Source organism: Salmo salar, unplaced genomic scaffold, assembly GCF_965601325.2.
Source record: "Salmo salar unplaced genomic scaffold, fSalSal1 ptg000257l, whole genome shotgun sequence".
NCBI lineage: Eukaryota > Metazoa > Chordata > Actinopteri > Salmoniformes > Salmonidae > Salmo > Salmo salar.
In genome coordinates, this window is record NW_027675339.1 from 2,835,034 (window position 1) to 2,853,862 (window position 18,829).

Sequence of the window (18,829 nt, forward strand, 5' to 3'; positions counted from 1 at the left end):
TTGAATGAAAGAGCGGGAAGATTTAGGAACACAGAAACAGCAGCTATGCTATCGTAAATACAGTATCTTATGCATTCTAAATTACCGCCCATTTGGGAAAGGAAAATGCAATAAATATTTACTCTGAGCTGCGCTTCGGTAGATTGGTCGTAGATGCTGGCCGGGTTGTGCCAACAGATCTTCCTGTCCTCGGAAGAATGTCTCTGGTGGTAAATTGGATACGTGGTGGTATCTTCATCTGTTTGTTAGACTGGATGCGTCGTCCGTCCTTTCCTAGCCCACGTCTACAGCGGCTGCTGCTAACTCAACGGCTAGGAAGTATCACTTTTGTAGTGAATAAGCTCAAAGTTCATACCATTCGCTACCAAAGCTCACGCCGAGGTTGGCTTAGTTCTGTACTTGACGTGTGTCCTTCTAACGTAGAGGCTGCAGACCTCACGTACTGGAACATGAGGCTATCTTTTCGTCAAAGGCTTATATAGTGGAGAGGGGGAAGGATGTGTTTCATCGTTTATAACCCCTGTCTCTTCACAGGGGTGGGCCACTGATCAAGCAGGGCACTTTCCTTATGAAAACCCAATTCTCTCATTTGGAAGCTAAAATTACATTTAATCTTTTAATCTCCTAACAAACAATTTCAATATCAAACATTTCAATTGCATAACAATTCCATGTGACTCTGATAACTAGAGTGTGTATACTTTCTCAGGTACAGTTTATGTCGTCCTGTCATCAGTCATAATGTCTCAGATGACAACCGAACTGACATCCATACTCATTACGTTCCCAAGCATATTTCCAACTGGTTTTATTACCAAAATATGGTTCCTTTTCCCCATTTGTTTGATGTTCCCAGACTCTCTATATTTAACACAGGCTATTCAAGTCCTTCAGTAGGGTCAGAGAGGGGAAGGGAGAAAGGTATTTATGGGGGGGGGGGGTCATAAACCTTACCCACAGGCCAACGTCATGACACAAGGATGACAAAAAGGCAGAGAATACCGTTAACAGGGAATGTATTCCTTCACACGGTAAATTTGGGAAAAAGGGGCTGGACGGAACCAAAGCAAAGAAAGTAAATATCAGCCCCCCTCTCCTACCTTACCTGCCTACCACTACTTACCTAACTGCACCACCTGGTGAACTAACCAAATAGAGGGGTGGTCCGCCCAGGTCTTTCCTAGTGTGCATAGACAGTAAATACTACGGGTATATGTATGCCCGCGGGCCTCTTGCCTAAACACTCCCTAGGTGCCTTCCCCTTCCCCCCTGGGAACAAATGAAACAGAATAACAAACAATTTCACACTAACTGAGAAAAACTCAGGACACTAAAGAAGCTCTCTCTCTCTGAGCAACAAACTAACACAGAACATAATAAGGTTTCTCAGCAAAACGAACTAAGTACATACCAAATTCTCTTTCTGAGAAACAACCAACATATATATAACCCTCTGCCATCAACCTCCTCTCTCAGCAAATATCTCTCTGCAATCATCTCTTTTTTTCCTGAGCAACAGCACACTGGCTTTAGGTGGGGTTGTTAATTGAGACAGCTGCGTCCTGACGAGGGGGCGGGGTCAGCTCTCCAATCAGCAATGGGGCCAACCAATCAGCTGCTTGGAGAACTCAGGAAGCCATTACCTGAAACACACTCACAAATACACAAACTACAACACAGAAACTGGGGAACGTGACTGTGTGTTTGTCAGTGTGTGTGTGTCCACTGTGTGTGTGTCCACAGTGTGTGTGTGTGTGTGTGTATGTCCCTGTGTGTGAGTGTCCACTGTGTGTGTGTGTCCACTGTGTGTTGTGTGTGTGTGTGTGTGTGTGTTTGTCCACTGTGTGTGTGTGTGTGTGTGTGTGTGTGTGTGTGTGTGTGTTTGTGTCCACTGTGTGTGTGTGTCCACTGTGTTTGTGTGTGTGTGTGTGTGTGTGTGTGTGTGTGTGTGTGTGTGTGTGTGTGTGTGGTGTGTGTGTGTGTGTGTGTCCACTGTGTGTGTGTGTCCACTGTGTTTGTGTGTGTGTGTGTGTATGTGTGTGTGTGTGTGTGTGTCCGTCCACTGTGTGTGTGTGTGTCCACTGTGTGTGCGTCCACTGTGTGTGCGCGTGTTTTTTGTCCAGTGTGTGGTGTGTGTGTCCCAGTGTGTTTGTGTGTGTGTCTGTGTCTGTGTGTGTGTGTGTGTGTGTGTGTGTGTGTGTGTGTGTGTGTGTGTGTGTGTGTGTGTGTGTGTGTGTGTGTGTGTTGGTTTGTCCAGTGTGTGTGTGTTTGTCCAGTGTGAGCTTGTCCAGCGTGTGTGTGTGTTGTTTGTCCAGTGTGTGTGTGTTTGTCCAGTGTGTGTGTGTGTGTCCAGTGTGAGCTTGTCCAGCGTGTGTGGTGTGTTTCCAGTGTGTGTTTTGTGTGTCCAGTGTGTGTGTTTGTTTGTCCAGTGTGTGTGTGTGTGTTTGTCTAGTGTGTGTGTGTTTGTCTAGTGTGTGTGTGTGTGTGTGTGTTTGTCTAGTGTGTGTCCTGTGTGTCCAGCATGTGTGTATCCACTGTGTGTGAATGTCCAGTGTGTGTGTCAGGTTATATTTCCATGAGGAATCATCATAAAGAACCCTAAACCCTGGATAGAGGGCTAGTGAATGTGGAGGTGAATGTGATCAGGTGGTCAGTGTGTCAGAGGAGGCTCTATAGAAGGACAGAGTGCCGGGCTGGCCAGTCCAGATACACTCCTATTCTGTGGGAGCTGGAGGAGGGGACGTCTATGGTAGTGGGATTATTATTATGCCAGGCAATGTATCTGTCGTCATCGCAGAACAGACTCCAGGACTTGTCATTGTATCCAAGACAACAGTCATCACCCCATCCTCTCCTGCTGATTCCTTTATATGTCACTCCTATACCAGCCCCCATTATCCCACTCCACTCTACCTCCCAGTAACAGCGCCCAGTCAAACCCTCTCTACACAGCACCTGTTCACAGTCCTCAAATCTCTCTGGGTGATCAGGATACGGCTGCTCCTCTGTCCTCCATGTCACCTTTCTGTTCTCCTCAGACAGAGAGAGGAGTCTGTTTACTGTGTTTAGGTCCAGTGTGAGATCACAGACATCTGATGGATGAAACCAGACACAATATTAGAAATCATCATCATTCACATTAGAATGTTAACTCACTTTTCACTAATTCATTTAATGTAGATGTTTCTAGGTATCAAAAGGAGAAGTTAAGATAACTTGAGACTTGTTGAATGATCACACACACACACACACACACACACACACACACACACACACACACACACACACACACACACACACACACACACACACACACACACACACACACACACACACACACACACACACACACACACACACACACACACAGCAACTCTTTGTAAATGTTGGTGTCCCTGATTTGTGCTTCTGTAGAAATACAGATGATATTTAATATGACCAAGTAAGTAATGATGGTGGTCTTTGACTTAACTTGAATTAAGACTTATTCTTAGTCATATTCTTCACAGCAGTCAACACTCACATTTTCTAAGTCCAGGTTTCATTCTGTTCTCTCCACCAAGTTCCACACTGTAGCGGTAAGCAGAAAAACAGACAGTCATTGAGGGATACACCTGAACACACACACACACACACACACACACACACACACACACACACACACACACACACACACACACACACACACACACACACACACACACACACACACACACAGACACACACACAGACACACACACACACAGTCAGCATATAACTTTGTCCAAGTGGTGGTAAGAATGTTTGTATTAACTAGCCTGAAAAGTCAAACATGTCTGATATGAACATTGACATAAACCCTCTACATACTTGAGTTTCTCCAGTTTGCAGTGTGGATCCTCCAGTCCAGCAGAGAGCAGTCTGACTCCTGAGTCTCCTGGGTGATTGTAGCTCAGGTCCAGCTCTCTCAGGTGTGAGGGGTTTGACCTCAGAGCTGAGACCAGAGAAGCACAGCCTTCCTCTGTGACTAGACAGCCTGACAGCCTGCAAAGAGTCAAATCATTTTAAATCCACACTGCTATTCTTTGGTGGTGAAAATAGTGGCAGTATATTTCTTCAACATATTCAGATATATCAGTGTCCTGAAACCTGCCATATCTATTCAGAAATTAATGTATCATCATTATTATAAACGATCACAATATTACTTGTAGAAAGAAAAATGTATAGTACAAATATTTGAGTAGACTGACCACACCAGTTTAAAAGCAATATCAGTCAAAAGACAGGCAGTGAGGTATCAGATTTAGATTGTATTGAGTCCAATACACGGCTGTTCATGTTCACAGTATAGGCATTTCCATGAGTGTAGTGTATTCAACTGGATGTACTTGAATCCACTCTGAGTTTCCCGCTCTTGAGCGGTCTCCACCCCCTTTCCTTTGTCTACCAAGCAGTCACATCGGTTTCGTCCGCTAGGGACTTTTCCGTTGTGTCATGTAGTAACCAATATATGATGTATTGTGTGTGTGTAATTATGTAATTCTGTGATTCATTAAGTTAGATATTAAATAAATAATTAAGCCAATTTGTATATTGCTGATTCATGATCTATGTTAGGTTTTGTGCAGATATCCAAGGGTTTGCTACGTTCAGTAATGCAACTGATGAGGTAATACAATTCATTAATAAGTGACTGTAATCGATAAGATATGTGAAAATATCTGAAGAATTATATTCTGGAAATTGACACTCTATAAACATCATGTTCCCGTGGTGCCCCGACTTCCTAGTTAATTAAAGTTACAAGATTAGTTTAATCACGTAATTCAACCACAGATAGAGAATTTATTTGATAATATACAGTCTACACATTTAATGATAGTCAACGCTACGACAGCACCATTTGGCATGTCACCACTTTCAGATACAACATGTGGAACTCTCACAGTGACCAAAGAGGAGATGGTAACAACGTACTTCCATGTAATGATAACATTTTCCTCACATCAATTTAGTTGACCAAGAACCTTTCCAATGTTTGATGACAACACCCGGGAGCCATTCTCACCCAGGTGAATTCCATCTTCCACAAAGTAGTTAGGCCTATTCCAGAAGGAGTCAAAATAGTCGACGAAGGACATACCCGAGTCCTTGGTCAGATGCATTAATCACTGGTGAAGAGACCAAAGACGGCTAAAACACTCAGTCCCACAACGGAGATGGAATTGGGCCCGAGACAATTATATGTTCTGCTAATTTCTGAGCATTCTCCAAGAGTTGTAAGAAATGGTCTCTTAGCTTTACTGATTGCACATGATGTCATTAGACCCAAAATGCAACACAACTATTTTCAGAGCAGGAATCTGTTTCTTGATGGTGGGGGACTTCTGATAACTCCAATATCCTAGCTCCAAGAAAACAAAGTATACTGGGACTCCGATCTATGAAACGTTCTATCCAAAATGCAAAATGCTGGAGCATAGCATCACATTTAAAACTATAAGCTTCACTGTCCAAACACATATGGTGTGGACTATGTGTGTCTGGTAAACACATGTGGATCCGGTGAACAGTTATCACTTGTTGACCAACTACAGGAATACTGACCTCAGAGTCTCCAGTTTACAGTGGGGATTCCCCAGTCCAGCAGAGAGCAGCTTCACTCCTGAATCCTTCAGGTCATTGTTACTCAGGTCCAGCTCTCTCAGGTGTGAGGGGTTTGACCTCAGAGCTGAGACCAGAGAAGCACAGCCTTCCTCTGTGACTAGACAGCCTGACAGCCTGCAAAGAGTCAAATCATATTAAAATCACACTGCTATTCTTTGTGGTGAAAATACTGGGGTACATATTTTTTCAACCTATTCAAATGCATCAGAGTCCTGAAACCTGCCATATCTATTCATAAATCAATGTATCATTACTATAAATTATCATAATATTACTTGGAGAGAGAAATGTATTGTACGAATATTTGAGTAGACTGACCAGACCAGTTTAACCTCTATGGGCTACTCAACAGCCAGTGTAATCCTGTGGCGCAATATTCAAATACCTTAGAAATGCTATTACTTCAATTTCTCAAACATATGACTATTTTACACCATTTTAAAGACAAGACTCTCGATAACCTCTCTAGGGTAGGTGGCACCAAATCGTCCCACCTACGTAACAGCCAGTGGAATCCTGTGGCGCGTTATTCAAATACCTTAGAAATGCTATTACTTCAATTTCTCAAACATATGACTATTTTACACCATTTTAAAGACAAGACTCTCGTTAATCTAACCACACTGTCCGATTTCAAAAAGGCTTTACAACGAAAGCAAAACATTAGATTATGTCAGCAGAGTACCCAGCCAGAAATAATCAGACACTCGTTTTTCAAGCTAGCATATAATGTCACATAAACCCAAACCACAGCTAAATGCAGCACTAACCTTTGATGATCTTCATCAGATGACACACCTAGGACATTATGTTATACAATACATGCATGTTTTGTTCAATCAAGTTCATATTTATATAAAAAACCAGCTTTTTACATTAGCATGTGACTACCATGTGACTAGCATTCCCACCGAACACTTGCGGTGAATTTACTAAATTACTCACGATAAACGTTCACAAAAAACATAATTATTTTAAGAATTATAGATACAGAACTCCTATATGCACTCGCTATGTCAGATTTTAAAATAGCTTTTCGGTGAAAGCACATTTTGCAATATTCTAAGTAGATAGCCCGGCATCACAGGGCTAGCTATTTAGACACACAGCAAGTTTAGCACTCACCAAAGTCAGATTTACTATAAGAAAAATGTTATTACCTTTGCTGTTCTTCGTCAGAATGCACTCCCAGGACTTCTACTTCAATAACAAATGTTGGTTTGGTCCCAAATAATCCATAGTTATATCCAAATAGCGGCGTTTTGTTCGTGCGTTCAAGACACTATCCGAAGTGTAAATAAGGGTCACGCGCACGACGCATTTCGTAACAAAGAATTTGTAAATATTCCATTACCGTACCTCGAAGCATGTCAACCTCTGTTTAAAATCCATTTTTATGCCATTTTTCTCGTAAAAAAGCGATAATATTTTGACCGGGAGTGGTGGTTTTGGTTCAAAGAGAGAGAAAGTAAACATTGAGTCGACTCGGGCGCGCACGCCCCGTCCCATTGTCCTCAGATTGGCCACTTACAAAATGCGCTAATGTTTTTCAGCCATGGGCTGCAAAGCCACGATTCAGCTTTCTGGCGCCTTCTGAGAGCCTATGGGAGCGTTAGAAAACTTCACGTCATGCCAGAGATCCCCTGTTTTTGTTAGAGATGATCAATAAGGCCATGAAATGGTCAGAGAGAGCGCTTCCTGTTTGGAATCTTCTCAGGTTTTGGCCTGCCAAATTAGTTCTGTTATACTCACAGACACCATTCAAACAGTTTGAGAAACTTTAGGGTGTTTTCTAACCAAATCAAACAATTATATGCATATTCTAGTTACTGGGCAGGAGTAGTAACCAGATTAAATCGGGTACATTTTCTATCCGGCCGTGCAAATACTGCCCCCTATCCCAACAGGTTAAAAAGCAGTATCAGTCAAATGACAGACGGTGAGGTATCAGATTAGATTGTATTGAGTATACAGTCCACACCATACCTATTTTGACAGTGAAGCTAACATTTTAAATGTGGCTCTATACTCCAACTGTCACGTCCTGGCCAGTATAAGGGTTAATTGGTATTGTAGTTTGGTCAGGACGTGGCAGAGGGTATTTGTTTTATGTGGTTCAGGGTGGTGTTTTTGTTGTAAGGGCATTTGATGTAGTATTCCGGGGTTTTTGGGCACTGTTTGAGTTTCACGTATTTCTATGTTGATCTAATTAGTTGTATGTCTATGTTTGGTTAATTGGGGTGGACTTCCAATTGAAGGCAGCTGTGTGGTGTTGCCTTTGATTGGAAGTCCTATATTAGTTGGGTGTGTTTGTCTGTTTAATTGTGGGAGATTGTTCTGTGTTTAGCATTGCGCCTTACCAGACTGTTTGTTGATCGTTCGTTCTCTTGTTTGTTATTTTTGTATGTTCGTTTTTTGAGTTTATTAAAGGTTCAAAAATGAACTATCACAACCCTGCTGCATTTTGGTCCTCCTTCACCGACGACAACCATGACACCAACATTTTAGAATTGAGATAAAATTATTTATATCTGACAGTATATAATGTCACCTTTTATTTGAGGATATTTCCCCATTTAGAGAAATAAAAGCACTTTATGTTGTTAAGTTGTAAATAATACGAGTAATAAACTCAGGGAGGATTATTAGCTCAAACCAAGTTTATTCACCCACTGTGCCATACAGCTGCATAAGACAAAGTTATTCACACGAGCACCAGTATTTAACCCTTTCTCCTACGCTGAGTCTCCTCCTACACACCTGAACAGCCAATACACCTCTGTTGCTAGACAGAAGATTAGTGATATATGTTCTTCCTCACTTAATCTAACCTGACCTCTGCCCACATTCCTCACATCACGGCTGTCATGGTGACTTGTACCAGACTGTGTCTCTTCTCCTCCCAGAGGATCCCTGATGGCTAACAATAACATATCCCGACATAATGAAAACATTATACATTACCCTCTCTCCCTCAGTGACATATCCTGACAGAATGAAAACATTATATATTACCCTCTCTCCCTCAGTGACATGAATAAGTATACTTCATGATTTCAAAAGTTAAGGAATCAGAACCCATCAATGTATCGAGTCCCCCTATTTGAAGAAGTCATAAGTATTCTGACGAATTCATTTATTGTGTATTGAAGTAGTCAAAAGTTTAGTATTTGGTCCCATATTCTTTGAACGCAATGACTACACCAAGCCGGTGACTGCCATGATTGAGAAAGATCATGAATGAATCATGAATAATAATGAGTGAGAAAGTTTACAGAGGCCACAACAAAACATGCTAACCGCTCACCATTACGAATAACAGAGGATACAAAAAAACATGCTAACCTCTCACCATTACCAATAACAGAGGCTACAACAAAACATGCTAACCTCTCACCATTACCAATAACAGAGGATACAACAAAACATGCTAACCTCTCACCATTACCAATAACAGAGGATACAACAAAACATGCTAACCTCTCACCATTACCAATAACAGAGGCTACAACAAAACATGCTAACCTCTCGCCATTACCAATAACAGAGGATACAACAAAACATGCTAACCTCTCACCATTAATCTCAAATAAAAATGTGATAATCTGTACTGTCACCTAATATGAAACATTATATCTCAAATCCAAAATGCTGGAGCATAGCACCAAATTGAAAACTGTAAGCTTCACTGTCCAAAGACATATGGTGTGGACTATGTGTGCCTGGTAAACACATGTGGATCTGGTGAACAGTTATCACTTGTTGACCAACTACAGGAATACTGACCTCAGAGTCTCCAGTTTACAGTGGGGATTCCCCAGTCCAGCAGAGAGCAGCTTCACTCCTGAATCCTTCAGGTCATTGTTACTCAGATCCAGCTCTCTCAGGTGTGAGGGGTTTGACCTCAGAGTTGAGTCCAGAGAAGCACAGCCTTCCTCTGTGACTAGACAGCCTGACAGCCTGCAAAGAGTCAAATCATTTTAAAACCACACTGCTATTCTTTGGTGGTGAAAATAGTGGCAGTATATTTCTTCAACATATTCAGATAAAGCAGTGTCCTGAAACCTGCCATATCTATTCATAAATTAATGTATCATCATTATGATAAACGATCACAATATTACTTGTAGAAAGAAAAATGTATAGTACAAATATTTGAGTAGACTGACCACACCAGTTTAAAAGCAGTATCAGTCAAAAGACAGGCAGTGAGGTATCAGATTTAGATTGTATTGAGTCCAATACACGGCTGTTCATGTTCACAGTATAGGCATTTCCATGAGTGTAGTGTATTCAACTGGATGTACTTGAATCCACTCTGAGTTTCCCGCTCTTGAGCGGTCTCCACCTCCTTTCCTTTGTCTACCAAGCAGTCACATCGGTTTCGTCCGCTAGGGACTTTTCCGTTGTGTCATGGAGTAACCAATATATGATGTATTGTGTGTGTGTAATTATGTAATTCTGTGATTCATTAAGTTAGATATTAAATAAATAATTAAGCCAATTTGTATATTGCTGATTCATGATCTATGTTAGGTTTTGTGCAGATATCCAAGGGTTTGCTACATTCAGTAATGCAACTGATGAGGTAATACAATTCATTAATAAGTGACTATAATCGATAAGATATGTGAAAATATCTGAAGAATTATATTCTGGAAATTGACACTCTATAAACATCATGTTCCCGTGGTGCCCCAACTTCCTAGTTAATTAAAGTTACAAGATTAGTTTAATCACGTAATTCAACTACAGATAGAGAATTTATTTGATAATATACAGTCTACACATTTAATGATAGTCAACGCTACGACAGCACCATTTGGCATGTCACCACTTTCAGATACAACATGTGGAACTCTCACAGTGACCAAAGAGGAGATGGTAACAACGTACTTCCATGTAATGATAACATTTTCCTCACATCAATTTAGTTGACCAAGAACCTTTCCAATGTTTGATGACAACACCCGGGAGCCATTCTCACCCAGGTGAATTCCATCTTCCACAAAGTAGTTAGGCCTATTCCAGAAGGAGTCAAAATAGTCGACGAAGGACATACCCGAGTCCTTGGTCAGATGCATTAATCACTGGTGAAGAGACCAAAGACGGCTAAAACACTCAGTCCCACAACGGAGATGGAATTGGGCCCGAGACAATTATATGTTCTGCTAATTTCTGAGCATTCTCCAAGAGTTGTAAGAAATGTTCTCTTAGCTTTACTGATTGCACATGATGTCATTAGACCCAAAATGCAACACAACTATTTTCAGAGCAGGAATCTGTTTCTTGATGGTGGGCATGACTTCTGAAAACTCCAAAATCCTAGCTCCGGGAAAACAAGTGCACGGGTATTTCGACCTCCACTGATCTATGATGAAAAATGCTGGAGCATAGCATCACATTTAACACTGTAAGCTTCACTGTCCAAACACATATGGTGTGGACTATGTGTGCCTGGTAAACACATGTGGATCTGGTGAACAGTTATCACTTGTTGACCAACTACAGGAATACTGACCTCAGAGTCTCCAGTTTACAGTGGGGATTCCCCAGTCCAGCAGAGAGCAGCTTCACTCCTGAATCCTTCAGGTCATTATTACTCAGATCCAGCTCTCTCAGGTGTGAGGAGTTTGACTTCAGAGCTGAGACCAGAGAAGCACAGCCTTCCTCTGTGACTAGACAGCCTGACAGCCTGCAAAGAGTCAAACCATAGTAAAACCACACTGCTATTCTTTGGTGGTGAAAATAGTGGCCGTGTATTTTTCAACATATTCAGATATATCAGTGTCCTGAAACCTGCCATAGCTATTCATACATAAATGAATCTATCATTTTTATAATGATCATAATTTTACTTGTAGTGAGACAAATGTATAGTACAAATATTTGAGTAGACTGACCAGACCAGTGAAAAAAGCAGTTTCAGTCAAAAGACAGGCAGTGAGATATCAGATTTAGATTGTATTGAGTCCAATACACGGCTGTTCATGGTCACAGTGTAGGCATTTCCATAAGTGTAGTGTATTCAACTGGATGTACTTGAATCCACTCTGAGTTTCCCCGCTCTTGAGTGGTCTCCACCCCCTTTCCTTTGTCTACCAAGCAGTCATATCGGTTTCGTCCGCTAGGGAATTTTCCGTTGTGTCATGTAGTAACCAATGTATGACCAATTGTGTGTATGTGTTTATGTAATTCTGTGATTGATCAAGTTAGTTAGTAAATAAAAAAATGTGCCAATTTGTATATTGCTGATTCATGATCTATGTTAGGGTTTGTGCAGATAGCCAAGGGTTTGCTACGTTCAGTAATGCAACTGACGATGTTATACAATTCATTAATAAGTGACTGTAATCGATAAGATATGAAAATATCTGAAGAGTTATATTCTGGAAATTGACACTCTATAAACATCATGTTCCCGTGGTGCCCCGACTTCCTAGTTAATTAACCTGTTTGGGATAGGGGTCAGTATTTTCACGGCTGGATGAAAAAAACGTACGCGGTTTAAACTGGTTACTACTCTTGCCCAGAAATGAGAATATGCATATTATTAGTAGATTTGGATAGAAAACACTCTAAAGTTTCTAAAACTGTTTGAATGGTGTCTGTGAGTATAACAGAACTCATATTGCAGGCAAAAACCTGAGAAGATTCCAAGCAGGAAGTGGCCTGTCTGCGAATTTGTAGTCCTTCTTTTGCTTCTCTATCAAAACTACAGTATCTGTGCTGTTACGTAGCACTTTCTAAGGCTTCCATTGGCTCTCTAAAGCCTCCAGAAAGCGGATTGAGGCGTCTCCTGTCTCTGGGCATTGTATGGTAGCTCAGTTTGTTAGTGGTCTGCCTGGTGACTAAGAGATTGGAGATACGCTTTCACGAGACCACGCTCTTTTTTTTTTCCTCTTTGAATCAATACACTATTGTCCGTTTGGAATATTATCGCTATTTTACGAGAGAAATACCATACAAATTTATTTTAAACAGCATTTGACATGCTTCTAAGTACGGTAAAGGAACATTTTGAATTTCTTGGTCTTGATATGCGCTCGCGTGTTACCCTTTGGATAGTGACCTGAACGCACGAACAAAATGGAGGAATTTGGACATAACTATGGATTATTTGGAATAAAAACAAAATTTCTTGTGGAAGTAGCAGTCCTGGGAGTGCATTCTGATGAAGATCAGCAAAGGTAATACCATTTTTCTAATAGTAATTCTGAATGTAGTGTGCGCCGAAGTTGGCCAGTGTCAAAATAGCTAGCCGTGATGGCTAAGCTATGTACTCAGAATATTGCAAAATGTGCTTTCGCCGAAAAGCTATTTTAAAATCTGACATAGCGATTGCATAAAGGAGTTCTGTATCTATAATTCTTAACCTTTTATGGCTAGGTGGCAGTATTTTCACGGCCGGATAAAAAACGTACCCGATTTAATCTGGTTATTACTCCTGCCCAGAAACTAGAATGTGCATATAATTATTAGCTTTGGATAGAAAACACTCCAAAGTTTCTAAAACTGTTTGAATGGTGTCTGTGAGTATAACAGAACTCAAATGGCAGGCCAAAACCTGAGAAGATTCTGTACAGGAAGTACCCTGTCTGACCATTTCTTGGCCTTCTTTGCCATCTCTATACAAAACAAATGATCTCTGCGGTAACGTGACACTTTCTGATGCTCCCATAGGCTCTCAGAAGGCGGCAGAACTTTGAATTATGACTCTGCTCTCTCTGGCTGAAAAACAGTAGCGCATTTTGTAAGTGGCCATCTGAAAACGATGAGACTGGCGCGCGCGTGCCCGTGAAGAGTCCATTTTACTTCTTTCAGTCTTTGAACGAAAACAACGACTCCCGGTCGGAATATTATCGCTTTTTTATGAGAAAAATAGCATAAAAATTGATTTTAAACAGCGGTTGACATGCTTCAAAGTACGGTAATGGAATATTTAGAAATGTTTTGTCACGAAACGTGTCGGGCGCGTCACCCTTCGTCACCCTTGGATAGTGTCTTGAACGCACGAACAAAACGCCGCTATTTGGATATAACTATGGATTATTTTGAACCAAACCAACATTTGTTATTGAAGTAGAAGTCCTGGGAGTGCATTCTGACGAAGAACAGCAAAGGTAATACAATTTTTCTTATAGTAAATCTGACTTTGGTGAGGGCTAAACTTGGTGGGTGTCTAAATAGCTAGCCCGTGATGGCTGGGCTATGTACTCAGAATATTGCAAAATGTGCTTTCACCGAAAAGCTATTTTAAAATCGGACACCTGGATTGCATAAATGAGTTCTGTATCTATAATTCTTAAAATAATTGTTATGTTTTTTGTGAACGTTTATCGTGAGTAATTTAGTAAATTCACCGGAAGTGTTCGGTGGGAATGCTAGTTCTGAACGTCACATGCTAATGTAAAAAGCTGTTTTTTGATATAAATATGAACTTGATTGAACAAAACATGCATGTATTGTATAACATAATGTCCTAGGTGTGTCATCTGATGAAGATCATCAAAGGTTAGTGCTGCATTTAGCTGTGGTTTGGGTTTATGTGACATTATATGCTAGCTTGAAAAATGGGTGTCTGATTATTTCTGGCTGGGTACTCTGCTGACATAATCTAATGTTTTGTTTTCGTTGTAAAGCCTTTTTGAAATCGGACAGTGTGGTTAGATTAACGAGAGTCTTGTCTTTAAAATGGTGTAAAATAGTCATATGTTTGAGAAATTGAAGTAATAGCATTTCTAAGGTATTTCAATATCGCGCCACAGGATTACACTGGCTGTTGAGTAGGTGGGATGCAAGCGTCCCACCTAGCCCATAGAGGTTAAAGTTACATGATTAGTTTAAATCGGGATATTCAATTACAGATAGAGAATGTATTTAATAATATACAGTCTTCACATTTAATGATAGCCAACACTACAACAGGACCATTTAATGATAGACAACGCTACGACAGCACCATTTAACTTCTCAGGGCTAAGTGGGATGCTACCGTCCCACCCACGGTTCACACTATTCAACAGCCAGTGAAAAGTCAGAGCGCCAAATTCAAAACAACAAAATGTCATAATTCAAAGTTCTCAAACATACAACTCTTTTACACCATTTTAAAGATAAACCTTTCCTTAATCCAACCACATTGTCCGAGAGGGGTCACAAAAAACAGAAATTCAGCTAAAATTAAGCACTAACCTTTGACGATCTTCATCAGATGACACTCCTAGAACTCAATGTTACACAATACATGTATGTTTTGTTCGATAAAGTTCATATTTATATCCAAAAACAGCATTTTACATTGGCGCGTGATGTTCAGAAAATATTTTTCCTCCAAAATTGCCGGTGAATCAGCACAACAATTTACAAAAATACTCATAATAAACGTTGATAAAATATTAAACTGTTATTCAAAGAATTATAGATAAACATCTCCTGAATGCAACCGCTGTGACAGATTTCAAAAAAGCTTCACGGGGAAAGCACACTTTGCAATAATCTGAGTACGGCGCTCAGAAAAATACATCAGGCAATACAGATACCCGCCATTTTGAAGTTATCTAAAATCATAAATAGCATTATAAATATTAACTTACCTTTGATGATCTTCATCAGAAGGCACTTCCAGGAATCCCAGGTCCACAATAAATGTTGTTTTGTTCGATAAAGTCCATAATTTATGTCCAAATACCTCCTTGTTGTTTGCGCATTCCAGGAAGCTACTCCAAATGTAGGAAGCGCACCGAAAATATCACGACGAAAAGTCAAAAAAAGTTATATTTACGTTCGTTGAAACATGTCAAACGTTGTAAAGCATCAATCCTTTGGGCCTTTTTAACATAATACTTCAATAATATTCCAACTGGACGATTCCAATGTCTTGAAAAACGTTATGGAACACAGCTACCACATCACGTGAATGCGCGCCACTAAACTCATGTCATTTTCTGGGTCACCAACTTCCCGGCCTTCTTGTTCGCTCTCTGTTCACTGCAAAAGGCTGAACGAAGGTTCTAAAGACTGTTGACATCTAGTGGGAGCCTTAGGAAGTGCAAAATGAACCCTAAGTCACTGTGTGTTAGATAGGCAATGACTTGAAAAGACTACAAGCATCAGATCTCCCACTTCCTGGTTGGATTTTTCTCAGGTTTTTGCCTGCCATATGAGTACTGTTAAACTCACAGACATCATTCAAACAGTTTTAGAAACTTCAGAGCGTTTTCTGTCCAAATCTACTAATAATATGCAAATATTTGACTCTGGGCCCGAGTATTAGGCAGTTTACTCTGGGCACGCTTTTCATCCGAAATCGAAAATACTGCCCCCTAAACCTTAAAAAGTTAATGATAGTCAACACTACAACAGCACCATTTAATGATAGACAATGCTACGACAGCACCATTTAATGATAGTCAACGCTACGACAGCACCAATTAATGATAGTCAACGCTACGACAGCACCATTTAATGATAGTCAATGCTACGACAGCACCATTTAATGATAGTCAATGCTACAACAGCACCATTTAATGATAGTCAACACTACAACAGCACCAATTAATGATAGACAACGCTACGACAGCACCATTTAATGATAGTCAATGCTACGACAGCACCATTTAATGATAGTCAACACTACAACAGCACCAATTAATGATAGACAACGCTACGACAGCACCATTTAATGATAGACAACACTACAACAGCACATTTTAGTCATTTAGCAGACACTCTTATCCAGAGCAACTTACAGTAGTGAATGCATACATTTCATTTCATTAATTTCATACATTTCTTTTCTGGCCCCCCATGGGAATCGAACCCACAACCCTGGCGTTGCAAACACCAGGCGTTGAAAACACCATGCTCTACCAACTGAGCTACAGGGAAGGCTATTTCCCATAGGGATGGCTGAACAAACCAGAGGTAACTAATTTCCGGGTTTCACGACTATCTGATGAGCTCTATTATAAACAGATCACATTGTGATGTCATGATGTGGGCCAAAAGTTCCATACCACCTGAACAGCCTTAAATTCCAGGTATTTTTTTTTATATATATTTTTTTTTACACAGAAAGGGCATTATCATTATTCAATCATTTTCACAATGTCAGGGTGTTATTTCGACCTCGTAGTATGTAAATATCATTTAAAAAACAGGAAACTCACATTTAAACTGCCCCTTTAAAGAGAAAATATTGTATAGGAGGTGCAGGTTCGGTGAGCATCGGCCCAATGATAGTCAACGCTACGACAGCACCATTTAATGATAGTCAACACTACGACAGCACCATTTAATGATAGTCAACACTACGACAGCACCATTTAATGATAGTCAACACTACGACAGCACCATTTAATGATAGTCAACACTACGACAGCACCATTTAATGATAGTCAACACTACGACAGCACCAATTAATGATAGTCAACACTACGACAGCACCATTTAATGATAGTCAACACTACGACAGCACCATTTAATGATAGTCAACACTACGACAGCACCATTTAATGATAGTCAACACTACGACAGCACCATTTAATGATAGTCAACGCTACGACAGCACCATTTGGCATGTCACCACTTTCAGGTACAACATGTGGAACTCTCACAGTGACCAAAGAGGAGATTGTAAAAACGTACTTCCATGTAATGCTAATATTTTCCTCACATCAATTTAGTTGACCAAGAACCTTTCCAATGTTTGATGACAACACCCGGGAGCCATTCTCACCCAGGTGAATTCCATCTTCCACAAAGTAGTTAGGCCTATTCCAGAAGGAGTCAAAATAGTCGACGAAGGACATACCCGAGTCCTCGGTCAGATGCATTAATCACTGGTGAAGAGACCAAAGACGGCTAAAACACTCAGTCCCACAACGGAGATGGAATTGGGCCCGAGACAATTATATGTTCTGCTAATTTCTGAGCATTCTCCAAGAGTTGTAAGAAATGGTCTCTTAGCTTTACTGATTGCACATGATGTCATTAGACCCAATATGCAACACCACTGTTTTCAGAGCAGGAATCTGTTTCTTGATGGTGGGCATGACTTCTGAAAACTCCAAAATCCTAGCTCCGGGAAAACAAAGTGCACGGGTATTTCGACATCCACCGATTTTTGAAACGTTCTATCTAAAATGCAAAATGCTGGAGCATAGCACCACATGTAAAACTGTAGGCTTCACTGTCCAAACACATATGGTGTGGACTATGTGTGACTGGTAAACACATGTGGATCTGGTGAACAGTTATCACTTGTTGACCAACTACAGGAATACTGACCTCAGAGTCTCCAGTTTACAGTGGGGATTCCCCAGTCCAGCAGAGAGCCGCTTCACTCCTGAATCCTTCAGGTCATTGTTACTCAGGTCCAGCTCTCTCAGGTGTGAGGGGTTTGACTCCAGAGCTGAGACCAGAGAAGCACAGCCTTCCTCTGTGACTAGACAGCCTGACAGCCTGCAAAGAGTCAAATCATATTAAAATCACACTGCTATTCTTTGGTGGTGAAAATAGTGGCAGTAAATGTTTTTCAACATTTTCAGATACATCAGTGTCCTGAAACCTGCGGTATCTATTCATTAATGAATGTATCATATTATAAATTACAAATTATCAAAGTTTTGCCTGCAGATAGAAACATGTATAGTACAAATATTTGAGTAGACTGACCAGACCAGTTTAAAAAGCAGTATCAGTCAAAAGACAGACAGTGAGGTATCAGATTTAGATTGTATTGAGTATACAGTCCACACCATATCTATTTTGACAGTGAGGATAACATTTTAAATGTGGCTCTATACTTCAACATTTTGGAATTGAGATAAAATGTTTTATATGTGACAGTATATAATGTCACCTTTTATTTGAGGACATTTCCCCATTTAGAGAAATAAAAGCACTTTATGTTGTTAAGTTGTAAATAATACGAGTAATAAACTCAGGGAGGATTATTAGCTCAAACCAAGTTTATTCACCCACTGTGCCATACAGCTGCATAAGACAAAGTTATTCACACGAGCACCAGTATTTAACCCTTTCTCCTACGCTGAGTCTCCTCCTACACACCTGAACAGCCAATACACCTCTGTTGCTAGACAGAAGATTAGTGATATATGTTCTTCCTCACTTAATCTAACCTGACCTCTGCCCACATTCCTCACATCACGGCTGT

The 18,829-nt window shown here is 40.5% G+C and overlaps 1 protein-coding gene, 1 long non-coding RNA gene and 1 other non-coding gene across 3 annotated transcripts in view; 1 reads left to right on the forward strand and 2 right to left on the reverse strand.

The window, feature by feature from the left end:
- Window positions 1–18,829, forward strand: part of LOC123733406 (NLR family CARD domain-containing protein 3-like) — a 121,283-nt gene that overhangs the window by 11,167 nt on the left and 91,287 nt on the right. The window lies entirely within an intron of this gene.
- LOC145867262 (uncharacterized) lies at window positions 2,709–12,164 on the reverse strand. Its single transcript, XR_014383277.1, has 3 exons — window positions 3,850–12,164; window positions 3,524–3,570; window positions 2,709–3,092 (listed from the first exon to the last, which is right to left on the reverse strand). It is a non-coding gene; the product is annotated as an uncharacterized LOC145867262 (long non-coding RNA).
- trnae-uuc (transfer RNA glutamic acid (anticodon UUC)) lies at window positions 16,451–16,542 on the reverse strand. Its single transcript is given in 2 exon segments — window positions 16,451–16,486; window positions 16,503–16,542. It is a non-coding gene; the product is annotated as a tRNA-Glu (tRNA).